Here is a 19,107-nt window from a genome sequence, read left to right on the forward strand (position 1 = left end):
AGTTGATCCCTTATAGCGAACTATGTCCTGAAATGAAAGAAACGGCCCTAGATCATTCTGCAAGTGTAACACAGTATTTCATCTCTGCCAGCACTCCGGTGCATCAACCTCCCCCCACCCAAAACGAGAAAAAGATACGCACATTCCAATCGAGCCTCTCTCAGCAGGGCTCACCCAGTTCCCCCCTTCCTTCCCTCCCTTCCTCCCTCGCCCCAGGCCTTGCCAGCTTCCCAAATCACCGCTGATTTTAGGCTTCATTCTGCTGTAAACGGCAAAACGAAAGGAGAAAGCTTCCAAAGCGAGGATCCTTACCCTTGAAATCCCGCCATGCGCGCAAATAAGGAGGGTGAATTGTTTTTCCTCCTTTTTTTTTTTTTTTTTTTTGGATGTGCGATGAGGGGGGAGGGGGGAAGAAACAAAAGCCTGCACGGAGGAGCGGCTAAGCGGCGGAGACTGAGGGAGAAGGCGGAGACCCTGCTGGAGGAGCAGGGCGAGCGTCAGCCATGTTGTGTGTGTGTGTGCGTGTGAGTGTTGGTCCAGTATTTACAAACCTGCAGCTGCAGCAGCGTTTGGAGCCTGGGAGAGAGAGAGACGGGAACGCGGGGAGGGAAAAGGAAGGGAGGGAGGGAGGAAAGGAGCGAGGGAGGAGGGGAAAGCGGCACGGCAGACAAAGGATGGCAGCAGCGCAGGGCGAGCGGGGCGCGCACACCCTCCCGCGGCTCCGCTCCCCCGCCGCCCTCACGGCCCCTCGTCCCGCGTTCCCGCCTCCACCTCCCCCGGGGGCCGCTTATCCGCCGGCAGCCCCTGGCGGGCCCCAGCCCCGGCCCGCACACAATAGCTCCGCAGCGGGGAAAGGGGGAGGGCAGCGCTCCCCTCGGGGTGAATGCGACGCGGAGCCGTGCCGGGGGAGGGCGGCAGAGCCCCGGAGCCCAGAAAGGCGGGGGGTTGCCAGGCAGCCGGGGCGCTAGCGGGGGAAGGGAGGGCACAGACGGCAATGCCAGACCGGGGCCCCCGCGGCCCCGATGCCGCCCGCGGCTTCCGGGCGGGGAGGGCGGGGGATGAACGATGTGAGCCCCGGGAGAGGAGAGGCGAGGCGCGGCCGGGCTGGGAGCGCCGGTCCCCCCACAGCGACTCCCTCCGGCTCTGCCCGGTACTGGGCCGGGCCAGGCCAAGGGCGGCGCGACGGGCTGCGCTCCCCCCGTCCCCTCCCTCGCCCCGCTCGCTCACCTGCCGGCGGGGCGGGCGCCCGGGGGGTGCGGGCGCTGCCGCTCGGCCCCTGCCCGGCTGGGGGCCGCTCAGCTCCTCGGCGGCGGCAGCGGCGGCGCGCGCGGCCGCTCCCCTCGCCTCGCTCGTCCCCCTCCGCCGCCGCTGCCTCCTGCTCGCCTCTGCCACATTTGGATCCCCCTCTCCCTACGCGAGCTCCGACGCCAGGATAGAGGCCTCCTCACCTTCCTGCCAAATAGTGAGCCGCCCGCATCTCGCCGTCACCCTCCGCCCCCGCGCGGCCCCCCCCTCCCCCCCCGCCGCCGCCGCGCAGGCGCACTGCGCCGCCCCGACTGCGGCGAGCGCCGAGCGGCCCCGCCCGCGCTGGGCCCGCTGGGGCCGTGCCCGCCGCCGCCTGAGAGCCGGCGGGGCCGGGGCTGCGGGGGGCTGCCGTCCGCACCTCGGAACGGCGCTCGGGGGGGCCGCTGGTGGTGTTTGCACAGAGTCGCGGAGTCACGGAATATCCCGAGTTAAAGGGACCCACGAGTGTCACCGCCAATCGGGAACAAAACGCCTTAGGGCCAGTGTAGCACGAAGGAGCGGGCGCTGCTTTTTCGCAGCTCCCGGCCCACGGTGGGATGACTCCGCCCGGCGTCCGTGCCGGGCTCAAGGTGATGCACTCGTGAAGTCACTGGAGACTGCGCAGTTCATCTGAGAGGGTCTTTTGGGGGATCCTTTGTGGACCCCAGGTGGTTGCTGAGCCTCTGAACTTCGGCCGACCCCGCACCGCGATCCTCCCGTGCGGGGCTGGGTTTAGCTCTGGTTATGTAATCTCTGAACAAACTGGACTGGACTGGTTTGACTCGTTACAGAGGCTGTTACAGGAACCCTCCAGGTTCCGCTCTCCGTTATTCCTTCCTGAGCTATGTACAGCACGAGGATCATCGAGTCCAGCTCTCGGCGATGCCCCGTGTGCCTCAGAGCTGCCTCTTTTGCCTCATTGTCCAAATGCTCCTGAACCCAGACAGGCTTGGTGCTGAAGAAGGAGCCCAGGAGTGTAGTGTGGGTGCCAGAAGGCCGACAAGCATTTCACCTGAGCAGGCAGAGTGTTTTGTAAACAATACAAGCGAAGGATAGCATGTTGCATGAAATCGTCTTCTCATTTCAAGAGAGGCAACACCACTGGGATGGAGAAAAGAGTAGTTCCTTCAAAATGTAAAGGGTTCCTTTAAAGACATGTTCTCACCTATGCATTAGGGAAACAGAAAAAAGGAGGTGGGGGATCACTTCACAAATCACGGGCTGTCCTGCAGTGCTCCCAGTAAGCTGAGAGACAGTACCTGAGGGGGCAGTTTATGGAAAACCTGCAAGTAGTCAAGATCTGTTCAGCAACTGACAAACCACAGATAATGGTCATCTTCAGAACCATTAGTGTTAAATGCCAAAACACCTAGGAGAGAAGTAGCAAGCTTCTTACATATTGTGGGGAGTTGGACTTGATGATCTCAGAGGTCCTTTCCAACCTGGCTGATTCTGTGATTCTGAATATTAACCCGTTGAACTTTTTGTTCCATGGGCTTCCCTCACACCTGAGGGATCAAGACTGTGACCACCACTTTGATCAGTGGACATCTAAATTGCAACAATCAAGGCTCAGTGCTGCATTCACAGGTGGATCTACTCTTATCCTTTCCTTCTCTTTCCTTCTTTTCCTTATACGTTTTCTAAGGTGTTATTTTAATGCTTAAATACTGCTATATTGAAAATAATAATAATCAAAATGGCTACATACATGCTTTCCATCGCAATCAAGTCGTTCTAAACTAAACCCTAATTATCTATATATATTTGTAAACACTGATTGTTCAATATCCACTCACTCTAATCCGCCTCAAGGGGCCTATTAACAAGAACTTCAGTTACCCTCACCTTCTAGTGTGGCATGTTATAGTGAGTAGCATCAATCTCTGTGTAATAATTATTAAGCTAGCTTTGAAATTATTAATTTAACAAATAGTGCACTATACTAGTAGTTGCAATTCTGAATAGTCTTTTAGTCTAATAAAGTCTTTTAATCATTATCATAAATTAAAATAAATTATTTACCTCACATAAATGTATTTGATTTTCAGGGTTGTATTTAATTCTGCAGGATAAAGTCATATAAAGGTTCAATTACACCTGTGCAATTTTTTTTTAGACCTAAGTTGTTGACTAAGTCTGGGACTAGGATTGGATCCAGCCACACCTAGACTCATCTCTGAGGAGTTTAGAAAGCAAAGGAGCCTTTTATGACCCCTCTGTGTCAATGGGAAGGTCTCTCTGATAAACTTTGTCTGAAGCTTCCGTTCAGTCCATCACATATAAGAACCAATTCCAGATACACTTCTTGAGTTTAGATGCGTCTAAGTATCCCGGGAGCCAGATCACAGTGTGTGCACTGCTGGCCTCTGCTGTTACCACCCCGACTCACAAGCCTTCCAGCTGTACCACAGGGTTGTCTCTCTGTTTATGGGCCACATAAAAAAAACGGGATGTGGCTGCTTCTTGAATTAAATACTGTTTGATTGCAGCCGGGCGTTGTCCTGTTGATCCTGAAGTCATCAGACCAAATGTGAAATCAACAAAGACTAATTTCTGGAGAGATACCTGCCGTCCTAGGAGCGAGGGCTGCATTCAGTCCTGCACACACCCTGCACACGCTGCTGACATTGTAGTGTCATTGTGTTGGGGGCTGGGGTTCGGGAGGAGGAATTTAAAAGAGAAACTGTAACTGGGAAACTGGTAATCCTGGGCTGTGTCTGGGTGGTCGTAGTTGTTTTCTTCTCTTACGAACAATGGGAGAGCCATTACCTTGGAAAACACTCGTAGAAGGATCCTCGGATGCTATCCATGCTTTCAAGAGCTACCCACTCTTCCAAGTTCTCTGTGGATACGGGCAATTGTCCACAGAAGGAGAGAGCATTTTCATGCCTGGAAGGAGAAAGGCATAATCATGAATTCCCATTGCATGCCCATCAGAGGTGCTATGATCTCCCAGGCATAGGAGACTGATCACTTGATTGAGAAGCATTTGAAATTAGCTGCCCATCAAGGCCATGAGTTCTTTCTTCTGAATTGCCAAGAGCGCCTGCCTGACTGTCTGTAGGCGTGGCAGTGCACAACAAACTCTGTAACCCTTGCAGCGTTGGATCTGACCTCCTGCCACAGCCAGACTGTGTGAATCTGTGGATTGCCAGAGCAAGACCTTGGTTCCTGATGTCCGTCCAGGTTATCTGAGGAGGTGGAGGTGGTCATGTCTGTACAGAGAAACCCCAGAGTGTGCAGCTCTCTGACATCTAATTAGCATTTCATATGACATGGCAAAGTGTTTGTAAGCAACAGAGGCCCTCAGATGCTGACAAAAGCAAAACCAAATACTACATTTTGTCCTGAATTTTCTTCTTTATGGGAGAGAGATGGCAGTATTTCTTGGAATTGAGGATGAGTAGTTCCTTCAAAAGGATTCCTTTAAAACTGTGGCCTTTTTTGTCATCTATGGAGCAGGGAAACAAAAAAAGAGAGTTGAGGAACATTTCAAAAATCCCTGCTGAAAAAAGCACAGGTTACAAGTTCTTGACACAGTCCTGATGGACGTGCTGAACTGTCATTGGTGCTCCTAGCTTTCAGGTTCCGTTAGGCTGGAAATCATTCCATTAGAGCTTGGCATGACATAATGTGACTTTTTTTAATACAACAACATAAGACAAGAAACTTTAATGCATGACAACCCACAAAACATTCTTTATTTGGATTCCTGTACCTTAAGAGTCATGAAAAATTAGATTGGAGACAATCATATTGTGAACTCAGAATGCAACTTAATTAATAATATCCTGCAAACTGTCTTCTAACTTAATCAGCGTTTTGTTTTGTTTTGTTTTGTTTTTAAAAAGTGATGTACAAAGACTTCTTAGAATTTTGAAATGCTTTAAGTGCTGCAGTTTCCCTGGGAGTAGTATGGCTGAAATCCCCCACAAGCTTTGAAGGCAGTTGGAATGTTTTGGGTAGGAACCAGGTTCCCTCCAGTTCCAGAAAAAATTTCTTTTCTAACAACATTCTTTTCCTAGGCTAAGAAGAATCAGCCTTAAGTACTGAAGAAACAGTGCTCTGTTGACTTGATGGTAGAATCAGAAGCCTCTTAACCCAAGTGGGAAAATCTTTGCTTGATGTGAATTTGAAGGAGGAATGACATCTTGCCTCCAGGCCTGACTTTCAATCAACATCTTTAAATGCTGGGATCAGCCAGCCTGTTGTTTAAATTTCTTTAAGATACTAAGCAAGGGAACTTAATTTCTTTATTAAAGGGTAACTTTAAGTGGTGCCCTGGTAAATTTTTCTATTCCAAGAAAGTTTTTATAAAGCTGATGCAAAAGTTATTTAAAATTAAGGGAAACAGAGGCCGCCTTCTAGCAGGTTTACTGAATGCCATAGTTGCACTTATGTAATGTCCTGTCTACAGATACTAAACACCTGTCTTTTAACAATTTAAGTAAAACAGCAGTAAGCATCAAATACTGGTGATCTACATTAAAACTTACCTTTTTTAAAATTAATCTTTGCATACATCAGAAAGTAGTGAATGAAACTCAGCTTTAAAGGGATTCTCCAACTACTACTGAAATGAGACTCAAGATCTGTCAGAGGTGTCTACCCTCTGCTAACAGAGAGGGTGAATTCTGATCAGTGTATTTAATTTATCGGACCTGGCTTACAACGAATTTGCTTAGAATTGAAACATATGTAAAAAGTAAATGAAAAAATGTTTAAAATAAACTAAATCTTCGTTTTGGGCAAAATGCAAAAACTAACTGAGGTTTTGGAGGTTTGATGGGGAAGTCTTTGTGGCAAAATTAATTCTTTTTCACAGCTTAGTCTCAATTCTATTAATAAAAGTCTTGCTTTGTATCAGTGTAGTTACAACCCTTTTAATAAATGAATGATCTATTACAATGTGTAAAGGAATGATACACTACTGAAAGGAAAGGGTCTAATAAATGGACCTAATAATAATGTGAGTCTAATAAATGAGAGAAGAGTCACAGATACTAACCCAATATTCTTTTGAAACAGATAAAAATTTCTGTCATGTGAGATGAGACCCTTCTTCAAATACTTGCTTTGGTCAGAGCAAGAGAAAATGCCAAATGGATTGTACTACTATTGCAGAAATTTAAACCCTTCTTCTCTCACTCCTGTATCTTCCCACTTTCACACACACATACACAAAAGCAGTAGTTCTCAGCCTTTTGCTGGACAAAGTATAGCATTTTCCCCTTTATAGTATCCATATAGGTAGAGGAAATCTGTATGACCAACAAGGAAGATACATGCTCCAAAATATACCTTTTCTTCATTATTTCCTTTATGTGGACTTTGAAACACATAATGATGAACAACTTATTTTGCAAATACATGACCATCATTTCCATCCTGAGAATTTTTGTTTTAAAGGAGGTACAGAAGTATTTGAGACACATGTACTGTCTCTGTAATGTGCTTTAAAACTTTCTAGGGAAACCAAAGAATAATGTAAAAAAGTACACAGCAGGAAGGAAAAAAAAACCACTGTGACAAATCTTGGAAAAAGAGGCATGTCATCCTAACTTGTTAATAGCTTTCAAATAAGATAGGAAGACTGTTTTTTCAAAGACTTAGTAGTGAGAGGAGAGGAGAGGAAAAAATATGAAGTAGTGATCTAGTTTTAAGAAAGGCAAGTGTATTTCTATACAAGATGGAAAATACTATGTAGATAATCTTGTGTGATTTTTCTCCCAGTAGTGTTGGTTTAATTAGCAAATCTTACAAGCTATTTTCAAGTTACATTATGAGCATAATGCCTCATTCTGTTTCAGTTTTCCACAGTATTTGCATAACTTGTAGTTTGTATTTATTATTTTCATTTGTTTGTTCACTTTTCATCTAATATCTCCATTACTTTTTTTTTTTTTTTTTTTTTAATTACAGTCATGTCACTTCCAGGTCACATGCATTTGCTGGTTCTTTTGCATGGGTTGTGTAAAAAGGAAATTAGGCCTTTTTCTGTTCTGTGCTGGTACTGGAGTCTGTACAACACTAGGCAGAATGATTTATGGTATTTTAGTGGTCTCAACTGTGATGGTCTAAGGATACAAATTAGGCTGTTTTTATAGTGATATTTATCCACTAAGCTTCTGGTAGGATGATGAACATGAGCAGAAATAGCAACCTGTGGACTAGGAGGTGCATTTAAACTTAGACGTTAGTAGTTCCTTCATAAAACCAGCAACCATCTAAAAAAATATGCTTGCATAAAAGCCTCAATTACTTTACACCCACTGCATTTGCAACAGAACCTGAAAAGTTATTTACAAAATAGGATTAACAAGAGGCAAATGTAGTTTGAGAGGCTCAGCGCTTCTAGCACGGCAAGAAAAACTACAAAAAGGCCAACTATATAGAATACAATGTGAAGTGATAACTCATACAGTTGTTTTATACCACTCTGCTTTGAAAATTCCATAAGAATTCATTAAATATATTGAAAGCAGGAACTTCATTTCTGCACAGGCCTGTGAGACTCATCACAGTTGGGCCTCCTGGAGACCATATAACAAATGGAACCAAATTGCATCAGAAGAGTGGACAGAAGACTTACCCACAGATCTTCACAACTATTTCAATGAATTACCTTCCACAGCCGAGCCATCAAATATAAGAATTGTATATATGCACCCAGCAGAACGTGATGCACTCCATTGCATCCATCATATGTCTTCATGGAAACAATGTGATGCTGCACTGAGCAAACACTGCTCATCAGCATTGAACCAGTCAACGAAGGATGGAGTCATCCATTTGCAAGTAGTAGTATTTTCACAAAATAACTGTCCTGTGTGCCTCGATGTCTTTCTGGGGAGATTTACAAAAAAAATTACCTTCAAAACCAAAACTGGGAGCAAACATTCACACAAGGGGACTAAAAATCCCTAACTGAATTTTAAAAAAATACTGGATTTTGATGTATAATTATAAAATTGTTTTGGTTGGAAAAGACCTTTAAGATCATGAAGTCTAACCATTTAACCCAGCATGGCCAAGTCCACCATTAAACCATGTCCCTCTGTGTCACATCTCTGCATCTCTTAGATGAATCCAACCATAGTGATTCCACCACTTCTGGGGGCAGGTTGTTCCAGTGCTTAACTACCATTTTAGTGAAGAAATTTTTTGTAGTATGTTTCTCTCTATATGCATAATCTAAAATTTCACTGCAAATGTTCACTACTGGCACTCACTTTTACTCTGTCCCTTGCTAATATTTGCCACACTCTTAGTGCAGAGCACGTTTTTTTGCCTAGTTTTTTAATGATGGTTTGTACAATTCAGTTAAATTTAGAGCAAGTGTTCTTACCTTGACATGTGCTATTTGTTTGATTTCTCAAAAGATTTTAATCTGGTTTGATTTATCCCTCAACTTTCTGTTACTTTCTATTATGCAATAATAGAAATTCGTACATGAATACCTGTTAGTGTTACTGTGACTGAACATTCTTGTGGACATATGTGCCTAGATGAAGATTCTTAAGGCTTTCCCATGTGCCAGACTTAACTAGACTAATTCATGTAATGAAATTCTATAGTCTGCAGTCTAAAAATAATTGTTTTCAGTCTGTTTATGTTTATTAACATTTTTGGAGCAGTCAGCCTGAGCACTCTTCCATAGTCTGGAGCCAACACAAAGCAGTTAGACAACATATATTTCTAGTATACAGTTAATATGCAGAATAAAGAATGTATTGTAAATCTTGGTAAGATTTAAGAGAGCTCATTAACTTACAGAGATTCTCAGTACCTACATGTTAAATCTTTTCTTTCCTTCTTAACTCGGAAAGGAAACATACATAGCATTTAGGTTCAATTACATAAAGCAGGTAGTTAATGATCACCTCAACCTCCAAGTGATAGTGTTTAGTGGTCATTATAATTTCAGGACAGTTTCCTTCATTCTTTTCTGTGGCTTACCTGTGCCTTTTAAACATCTTGAATGTTTCCATGTACTGTATACTTTTAAAATCAAAATTAACGTGAACATGTCACAGGTAAGTGGATGGTTCTAAAATGTATTTTCTCTCAATCTTCCACAAACGTATTTTTGGAATGTACTGAGCAATGACTGACAAGACTTCACTGTGCTGTTTCAGATCCAACATATGAATTTGTAATCTGGGAACACATCTCATGATATGGAGTTCATTAGTTTACTCTTTTATACTGTTTTCTGTACCCTGCAGGTCCTACAATACAGATGGCTATAAAGCAATCTATCATATTTTAAACAAACTCAAACAATCTTCATTCAAATGTTTCACTGTGGAAAACATATTCCTGTCTGAGCAGAGTTAGGATTTCACTTTTTTTTTTTGGTGAAAGTTTCAATTTAACTCTCTTCTACATTGATAAAAAATTATATAATCATATGATAATTGGGAATAATAATAAAAAAATAAATAATACCCCATGGAAATTAAATCAGTATTGACAAATATAGGAAAGTCAACTCAAACCGTTCTGTCTTGACTTTTTAATGAACCAAGTGAATCTAAAATAAGCCAACCAGCCTATCAGCAAAGACATTGCAGAAAGAAGACTGTTTGAAAAATACTGAGGTAAATGTTTCCTATTAATTTTTGATCTAGAGTGGATTTACTTCCATTAAGAAAGCAAAATAATGTATAAGTTCCTGCTATTAGGAGATGTTTAGAATTAACCCCCAGAAAAAAAAGCTTACCATGCAAGGAAGTCTTAACTGCTCGCAGAAATCATCAGTCTTTGCAACAGGATAGTATCCAAACACCTTGGGTTTTAAGAGATTGTTGTTTTGTACTGTAGCACAATTGAGTAAGGTGATTCCTGAAGTTTTTTCACCTATGTTTGCAGAGAATCCAAAGGTACGATTTTTGGTCATGCAGGTAGAAAATAAATCTTTCTTTCTTTGTAGACAACTTGTGAATCAGAGGAGACAAGGAACATGGATTTTCCAAATAGTAACCTTCGTGTGCATCCTGTGTGGGAAGAGGGAATGCCAGCCAGGGATTTAGATTGCAGCTGTAGTTTGTCAGCTGGGGGGCTGAAGCTATTGCTGCCTCTGTCTTAGCGTGTTGTGCTCACCTTCTCACCATCTCACACACAGTGTCTGCACAGCAGCTGGTTGTGAATGGTGTCAGGACTGCTGCAGGGTACATGCACATGAGCAGGCATTCATGCATACTGGAGCACATACTGGAGCAGTTTGGGGCCAGCAACTGCATCGCTGCTGCTAAGTCCTGACAAATGACTCTTTGTTTAGCTAGACACAGAGAAATGTAACAGGAAGATGTAGGTTGGTATTGATGGGAGTGTCTGCTTGTGAAAGTACCAGGACAAACAAGAAACAGCAGCAGAGGAGGTGGAGACATGGAATGTGCTGATGACCCCTTTCTTAGAAGATCATCAAGATCCCATGAAATCTGTGTCCATCATTGCAGGACACCCAGATTGTGAGTCAAAGGACAGTTGGTAAATCCCAGTGAGTAAGAGAGGTGGGACAGGGTGATTATAATCTTCTAAGAGGTAAAACCAGTACAACCAAAGCTAGCATTTCAGCAGTCACCTAAAAATGGACCTAGGAGAAATGCTGAGGATTGATAGTCTACATGCCTTGTCCTTTGCACTGTCAACGAAATCTGAGTGCTGCAAAGACACTCGGCAGCACACTAAGTGGCACCTGGTGCTTGACAGATGACAGACCTCTTGGACACACACTTCTTGGTGCTTCTGAGTATGTGGATATTGACAGTGTGGGTGAAATCAATTTTATTTTAAAATAAAAACACCTGTTCTTCATTTTGAGCTTTGCTGCCAGTACTGCAATATTATTTTCTATACAGAGATCTGTGTAGCAAAGGGAGTATTGAAAAATGAAAGAACATAAGAAGAAATGAGACTACAAATAAATAAATTAAGGCCTCTTATGAGGATGACTGTTACTTCACTTGGCTGGAACACAGCTCCCATATGGCTCCTCCATTAAGTCTGAATTGTAGTGAGAAGTGCAGTTGAAACATGAAATGCATGTTCTAGAGTGATTATTAATAAAATTTGTCTAACCAACAGCGGTGTTAAAAATGGGGTGCTGAATGAGCGCAAAAGGAATGTTGTGTTAAAAGTGTCTCGCTTGCTCAGAGATAGAGGTAGATCCCATAATCTAGCTGCAAGATACCTATCTATCTAGATAAGGCCTGCAATGAGTTTTCCAATTATTTATGCCAGTGTATTCCAGTGTAACCAGCTTCTTGAAAATTTATTTTAGCTGTTCATAACGGAAATGCAAAATATGGGGGAACAACTATATTACAGAGAGTCACTTTTGGCAGGTGAGGTAAATTCAACATGAATTACAGGGCACCTATTCTTTTCCTTCACAAGGATAGTATTTTTTTGCCATCTGTATATGCTTTGTTTTAATTATGTGATATCTAAATTTGTGCTTCTAAGCAGTTTTCTTCAATGTGAATGGGTGGGCTATAGTTTTTACCATCCAAACATTTCTCAGAGGTGCACAGCAAAAGGACAGGAGGCAGCAGTGAAAATTCTGGCTCAATGTAAACAACAGCTTGTTCCTCATAAAGGGATCAGACCCTGGAATGAGCTACCCAGAGACTGTGGAATTTCCATCTTCAGAGATTTTCAAACCTGGACAAGTCCCTGAGCAAGCCCATCTTAACTCTGAAGTTAACTCTGCTTTGAGCAGTTAATTGGTCTATGTGACCTTCAGAGGTCCCTCCCAACATAATTTTTCTCTATGGTGCAGTTAAGAATTTCCATACTATCCTATTAAGAAAATCCTAGTTATTTAATGTCTTCATCCTGTGTCAGGGCTGAGCGTCCTTCTCTGTAGAGCAATTCTGAACTCTCTCAAACAACTTTTGAGAGCTGCTCATACAAGTGCATGAGACAGAAGCATTATTTTCCTCTGAATCAAGAGATATCAGGGGAATGTCACCTACAGTTTTTAGTAAACTCAAAGCAGTGCTAATGTTAAAAAAAAAGAATTATAAAAAGACACGAAAGCTGTTATCTATACTGTAATTAGCTAATGTGTACTAAATATCTTATCCAGAAATATTTCAGAGGATTAAACTGGACTCCTCACATAAATACAAACAAGATGTAACTTTAGACAACTGTTCCTTTCTTCTGCATCCTTCTAGGACAGTGTTCACACCAGCAGGCTCTAGGAGCAAGCAGGAGTTGACATCGAACTATAAGCAACCACATTAGTTGATGGGAAAAGCTAAATCTTCCCTTCTGTACCACCTCTTTTATCATGAGTGTGGGAACCAGTTTCATTCTTCTGCTCTGAGCTAAGTAAAACTGAGGGCTTGAGTTCACTTCAACTGATCGAGGAGCATGAGATACAGAGGAAAATAGGAACTAATACAGTCAATTATACAGGCATTTTTAAAGATACAGTGCTACTGCAGTTAATTTGCTTATGTTAAAGTAACTAATTATCTTGTTACTGGTAATGTATAATTTCAGAGTCATTGCACAAGCTTATTGAAGACACAATATCTAAACTACTAAGACTTTGCAATTGCTTGTGAATGTCATCCAGAACCTGTTATTTTTAACAGTTACATGTAAGGAATTATATTCTGCCTAAGTCCTTGACTTCAAAATCATCATAATTCTGTGATAAACAAATTTTAGTAAATACATCAAGTTAGACAATTCTCACACAGGCCTGAATAATTTCAGATTTTTATTAGATACTTGTTCCCATTAGTGCAGGAAGGTTTAGATTTTTCTGGCACTTCTCTTTGGGTTAAGATTCAGTGAAAGAAATGTGAATTGACCACATGTCTCTAGATTGAAAGGAGCAGAAAACAACCACTAAATTGACACTGAGTTTTGTATTTGTATAGCGTTTAATATTTTTAATTGTTTAATTAATGCATCTCGGTAGTGAGCGTGGGATCGAAGAAAGGAATGAAACATTATTTAAAGGATGGAACGGAGACCACTTGTCTGATTTAAAGACTTTTTTAATTATGTTCAGTATTACATTATATACCTGTTGTCTTACAGAAAGGAAAAATATATGCGAGTAGTAAGAATGGATTGTAATGTCTCCAAAGTATCAACTTGAAAATAAATGCTTTTTGCAAATAGACACACATACCCACACACATACACACAAGGTTAATGGATAAAAAGCTTTCAAGCATCAGATAAGCAAGTCTGATACTGGAGAAGAGTATAGTAAGACTTGAGTGAATAGATTTGAAGGGCACTGAGTACATCCAAATGGGGAAACCTTAAAAGCATTTCACTGGGTCCAGACTATATCCTAGCTGAATCAGATCTGAGAGTATCCTTATGTGTATCCTGGATTATTTTGCAGTGCAAAATCTGTGTAGTTGGGCAGGAGGAAGCCAACTACATTTTCCTGCAGCCTGGATGACTAGTGTATGAGAACTGTAGAATTGCCTGCAAAGTGCATCTATTGTGTGTTTGAACACTGGAAACAGATTTACAGTGCTCATACACAATGCCTTTCCACTGGATTATTATGTTAATTATTGGGTTGGAACCAACTCAAATGTGTGTGTGTGTTTGGGGGAGGGTCAGGTCGAACCTCATGGGCTTTACAGCTTGCCTAGAAAGTGCTCCTACTCTTCCAAATCTGGGGGTGGGTGGAGTTGGTGCTCGTTTATGCTTATTTTAATGAGAAAAATAACCTCTTTGGAGATGTGGTTGTCACTACATTCTTCCATACCTTAACATTCAGAATTACTGGTTTTGTCTGTGAAATGTCTGTCAGCCTGAGAGCAGGACCAGAAGATGCTATATCCACCTCTCATCTGCCTTCCATGTAAGAGACAACCAATTTCGTGGATCTGTATTATTTATTAGGAGTGGTAACTTACCATTGTCCATAATGGTTCTTGGATGGACAGTTGTGGCTCTCCGTCTTTTCCTCTCTTTTATCAAAAGCAAAGCTAGCAAAGGACATAAGCTTTACAATTATGTATTGTAGGACATTTAAAAGCTCGGTTTTCAAATGACCAAATTGACAGTATTAGTTTAGAGACAGTACAGTTTAGAGGTTTTTACTGTAGAACAAACCAGATAAAACTTCTTTGTTTTATTTTGTAAAGTCTTTCCTGACTAAATTTTGTGTCTGCATTACCTTGATGTTGATATTTGCAGTGTAAGATATATTCATGTTTTACATGGTGGAGTGACTTCTTAGAGCTTTCTATCAACAATAGCCTGATTGAACCTATAGCTGTTTGTATTGCTGGTTAAATTGGATAAGTGAAAAGAAAAGGCAAAGTGTGTGGGGAAACAATGCAGCCAATGGCCTGTATGCTTAAGGCAAAATGTTGTTGATAGATTAAAATCTACTATGGCTCTGCTGTTTTATTCTACACTCACTCCTCCCTCTGGTTACTGTTTCTTACAGCTTGGATAGTATTATGAGGAATTAGGCCACATGGTAGAATAGAGAAGCTATTCTTGTGTATGTTTACATTGAAAAATCATACACTTTTCTGTATCACAAATGTAAATTGAAGTGCATAAAGCCACCACCTTTGGAAACATGGTAATTAGCAAATTAATTTCCATGAATAAATGGGTATTCACATGGATTTGCCAAATTGAGAACCAGGACTACTACTTAAAGTGATTCAGAAAGGGATGCAAAAAAAGAGTTGTTCTGTGTGTAGTATCATTACAATGAGATGTTCACATAAAAACAAGGACTATCCAATATAAAAGATGTTGGGAAGCGTGTAACAAGTTTAAGCAGGGAATTTACTCAGCAAGTGTAAAAAGTGGGTACCACAGTCTCCCCGTTACCCATCACCAAAGTTGAAAAGTCCTATAAAACAAAGATCCTGAAAGTTTGCACTCTTCACCTTTTTTTTAATGCAGCCAGAGTATGCCAGAATTAAAGTACGTAATGTAGCTAACGTTGTTAAATGAAGATCACACTATTAAATAGTTATGTGATGGAGAAAGCAAGTTTGTGATACTGCAGGAAAAATTGTTTTGAATTCACATTACAAAACAGCTATGATGGTGTTAGAAGAGGAAGGTGGGAAACTCTTGGTGGAGCCTTGGGATGAACAGTAAAGAAAATGATGGTGATCTGTACACTTCAAGAGTACCTACAGAAATCTTCAGTCTTCCTTTGAGTCACAAATGGGTTGAGACATATGCCAAATACATTTAAGTGACGCCACGGTTAAAAGTGGCACTAAGAATATAAGCTACTATGCCTTTCAAAAGAAGATACATATTAATGTGTTTTACACATGGCTATTGAAATAGAACCTAGAGATGTCAAAGATAAGAGAGAGCAATGGGAAGATAAGAACTTCCTAATATGTCAGAAGCATATGTCATGACTTTCCTAATTTGGAAGACAGCTAATATTTCACCAGAGGTATTAGTTTACTTCAGTTTAATCTTGCTAGCTGAATATTTACATTTCTTCAATGTAAATTGTCATCACAAATAACAGTGGAGGAATGCATTCCTGCCTTGCAAACCTACTGTTGCCTGAGAAATGGGGAACTTGCCTCAGCATGGTAGGTATGAGTTTTAAAACACAAAGATACATACTTAGTAGAGCTTCTTCTCTACCAGTCATTTCAACCCAGCTGGCCAAAATAGCTCAATTCTGAAAGCACACTTTTTGTTGTTGTATCTCTGTGTTCCGGTATCAACAGGCTATTGATGGTTGCAGGCTGTGATTTAATGTGAACCGGTATTATCTGCTTGCACCAAGAAGCTGCTGTTGGTTTTGAACATTTTTCCTCAAAGCAATATCAGGCACTGATTAGCCTCATCTATATTAGCTAGTACCTCTTTCTGCTTTTTCCTAATATTAGCTAGGTCTCCAATAGGGAGTTCAAGAAATTGTTCTGTAAGAGGAAAATCATGTCTTCAATGAAAAAGATTTTTTTCTTGTTTACAGTCAGAGATGTTCTTCCATGACTCATTATGCAGGCATTATTTTTTTTAAGGATTTGAGACTAACACCTTAAATGTTCATTACTTGCAGCAACAGATCAAAATGGTAGTTCTCTGTGTCTGAGAAATTTGAGTGAGTGAGTCAGCCTATTAAGGAGGTGACTCCACTGAGTATACTTCAATTGCAAGAATAAATTCTAAAGAAAATTTCAGGCACTTGCAGATGAAAACCTCTGAAGAACAGAGTTTAGTGAAAGAGAAACATCATCCCAATACCTTTTATCTGCTTATTATTTACATACAATATCTAAACTAAAGTACATAATGGACATAATTAATAACAAGTTAACAATCTGTGTAAGGCAAACAGGTTTTTTTTTTCTTTTTTTTATTTTTTTTTTCCTTTAAGTTGTCTTCTGACTCCTGCTTTCAGAAAGTCTCAGGTGGTTTCTCAGATACTCTTGCAGTGTCTGGTCCTCTTACTTCCAGTTAATCTAGACAAAGACAAACTATACCTGTATAGTCTAAAGTTTTGTTGAACTTTGCAGCACATTAGAAATAGATATATTATCTAGCATGAACTTAATAATATACTTAATAATATATGATATTTGTATCATAGCTATTTAGTTTACCTGTGTATAAATACATGTATATAACTGATATACCAATACCTGTGTAATAAGCTCAGGTGATCTAGTAGGTAGTTTATGAATTCTGGAAGTCATAGTTATAATCAGGAGAGAACTTTGGTGTGAGAAGAACGAAGTGCTTGGCTAAGGTGACCTTGTTCTACGACAAGATGAGGGAAAGGCTGTGGATGTTGTCTGCCTAGACTTTAGTAAAGCCTTTGACACTGTTTCTTGGGCCATTGTCCTGGAGAAACTTGCTGCTCATGGATTGGATGGACATGCTCTTTGCGAGGTAGAAAACTGGTTGGATGGCTGGGCCCAGGGAGTGGTGAATGGAGTTACATCCAGTACATTTGGTGGCCAGTCATAAGCCCTGTTGCCACTGTGAACTGGAGCCAGCTGTATTTAATATCTTCATCACTGATCTGACCAAGGGAATTGAGTGCAGCCTCAGTCATTTCCCAGATGAGACTCAGTTGGGTGGGAGTGTTGATCTGCTGGAGGGTAGGAGGGCTCTGCGGAGGGATCAGGATGGGCTGAGGCCAACTGTATGATGTTCAACAAGCTGAGGTGACGGTCCTGCCCTGGGGTCACAATAACCCTGTGCAGTGATACAGTCTAGGGGAAGAGTATCTGGAAAACAGTGCAGTGGAAAAGGACCTGGGGGTGCTGGTTGACAGCTGGCTGAATGTGAGCCAGCAGTGTGCCCGGGTGGCCAAGAAGACCAGCGGCATCCTGGCTTGTCTCAGAAACAGTGTGGACAGCAGGACAAGGGAAGTTATTATTCCTCTGTAGTCAGTGCTGGTGAGGCCACACCCTCAAATCTTGTGTCCATTTCTGGGTCCCTCACTACAAAGGATACACTGAGGTGCTGGAGAGTATCCAGAGAAGGGCAGTGGAGCTGGTGAAGTGTGTGGAGCACAGTTCCCGTGAGGAGCAGCTGAGGGAGCTGGGGTTGTTTAGCTCGGGAGAAAAGGAGGCTGAGGGGAGATTTTATCTCTCTCTGAAAAGAGTTTGTAAGGGTGTGAAGGTCAGCATCCTCTCCCAGGTAGCAAGTGACAGAACAAGAGGAAATGGCCTCAAGTTGTGTCAGGGAATGTTTAGACTGGATATTAAGAAAAATTTCCTCATTGAAAGAGTTACCAAGCACTGGAACAGGCTGCCTGGGAAAGTGGTTGAGTCACTATTCCTGGAGGTATTTAAAAGACACGTACATGTGGCAGTGAGGGACATGGCTTTGTGGTGGACTTAGTGTTACATTAGTGCTCGAACTCCATGGTCTTAAAGATCTTTTCCAACCTAAATGATTCTATGATTCTAAATTATAGATGAGAGATCCTATCTTTGGTAACAGCTTTAAAAACAAAATCCTGAAATACACCTCTATCTCCTAAACTTACCTTCATTTACATACCATTTGTAATCTGTCCCATGTTAGTAAACAGGATACTTTATGAGTTAACAATAGCATCCAATCCCTTCTATTAGCAGCAGATCAAAGCTTCCTCTTGCAAACATTTTCTAAAAAGCGGATGTTGGCACAAGACAGCATCATTATTGGTGTTCTCTAAGAGCACTCTCTGCAGAAACTGCAAAAAATGCAAAAAATCCTCATTGTTGCTCAGATCAAATTGATACACAAGTGTCTGCCCAGGTTTACTGGATTTTCACCCCAACAGCAGCAGAAGATAGACTGTTCCCATGGCTGGCGTACTGAACCTCTACCTCCTTTTCAAACTAATGCAAGTTTTATATCAACGTCTCTTTTAATAATTAATAGTTCTCAATCTGCAAAACTGAATAATGTTGCCAACAAATTGGTATGTTGCAGGAAAGTAATCTTAACCCTAGAATGGAGAACCACTCTTATATCTGTATTAACGCGAAATAGTTGTGTCAGTTCGCAGTTATTTTTTGTGCCTCTTTGTCAAAGTAAAATAATGGTAGTCTTGCACTGTTATTGAATCGTGGAGAGTTAATTTCCTGAATCAATCATCAAGATGGGAGTGATTCTAAGGAACAGCTTATCTATAATATGGAGAGGTCTGACAAGTTTGGTTTACTTGAAAAACAAGATCTTGATACTGCTACTTGATTTCCGCATTTGTATACAGCAGTTGTCTAATGATAACATGATAAAGACCATAATAATCACAGTAAATTACTCAGTAAAAATGCAGTGAGAAGGACTGAAGAGGTGTTTGGATTGAGTTTATACTTCATT

General features: G+C 41.5%; 1 protein-coding gene and 1 long non-coding RNA gene across 5 annotated transcripts in view; one reads left to right on the top strand and one right to left on the bottom strand.

Moving 5' to 3' along the window:
• Positions 1 to 1,799, bottom strand: part of SPIN1 (spindlin 1) — a 43,779-nt gene extending 41,980 nt beyond the window's left edge. Inside the window, exon 1 of one of the 4 annotated variants that reach the window (XM_032674699.1) lies at positions 1,664 to 1,799. The gene's annotated coding sequence lies outside the window, so the exon portion shown is untranslated. The other 3 variants (XM_032674695.1, XM_032674697.1, XM_032674696.1) reach the window with 3 other exon arrangements.
• LOC116780151 lies at positions 1,633 to 11,093 on the top strand. Its single transcript, XR_004354353.1, has 2 exons — positions 1,633 to 2,874; positions 7,792 to 11,093. It is a non-coding gene; the product is annotated as an uncharacterized LOC116780151 (long non-coding RNA).
• Positions 11,094 to 19,107: the final 8,014 nt, after the last annotated feature.

This window comes from Chiroxiphia lanceolata, chromosome Z (genome assembly GCF_009829145.1).
Source record: "Chiroxiphia lanceolata isolate bChiLan1 chromosome Z, bChiLan1.pri, whole genome shotgun sequence".
In the NCBI taxonomy this organism is placed as follows: Eukaryota; Metazoa; Chordata; class Aves; order Passeriformes; family Pipridae; genus Chiroxiphia; species Chiroxiphia lanceolata.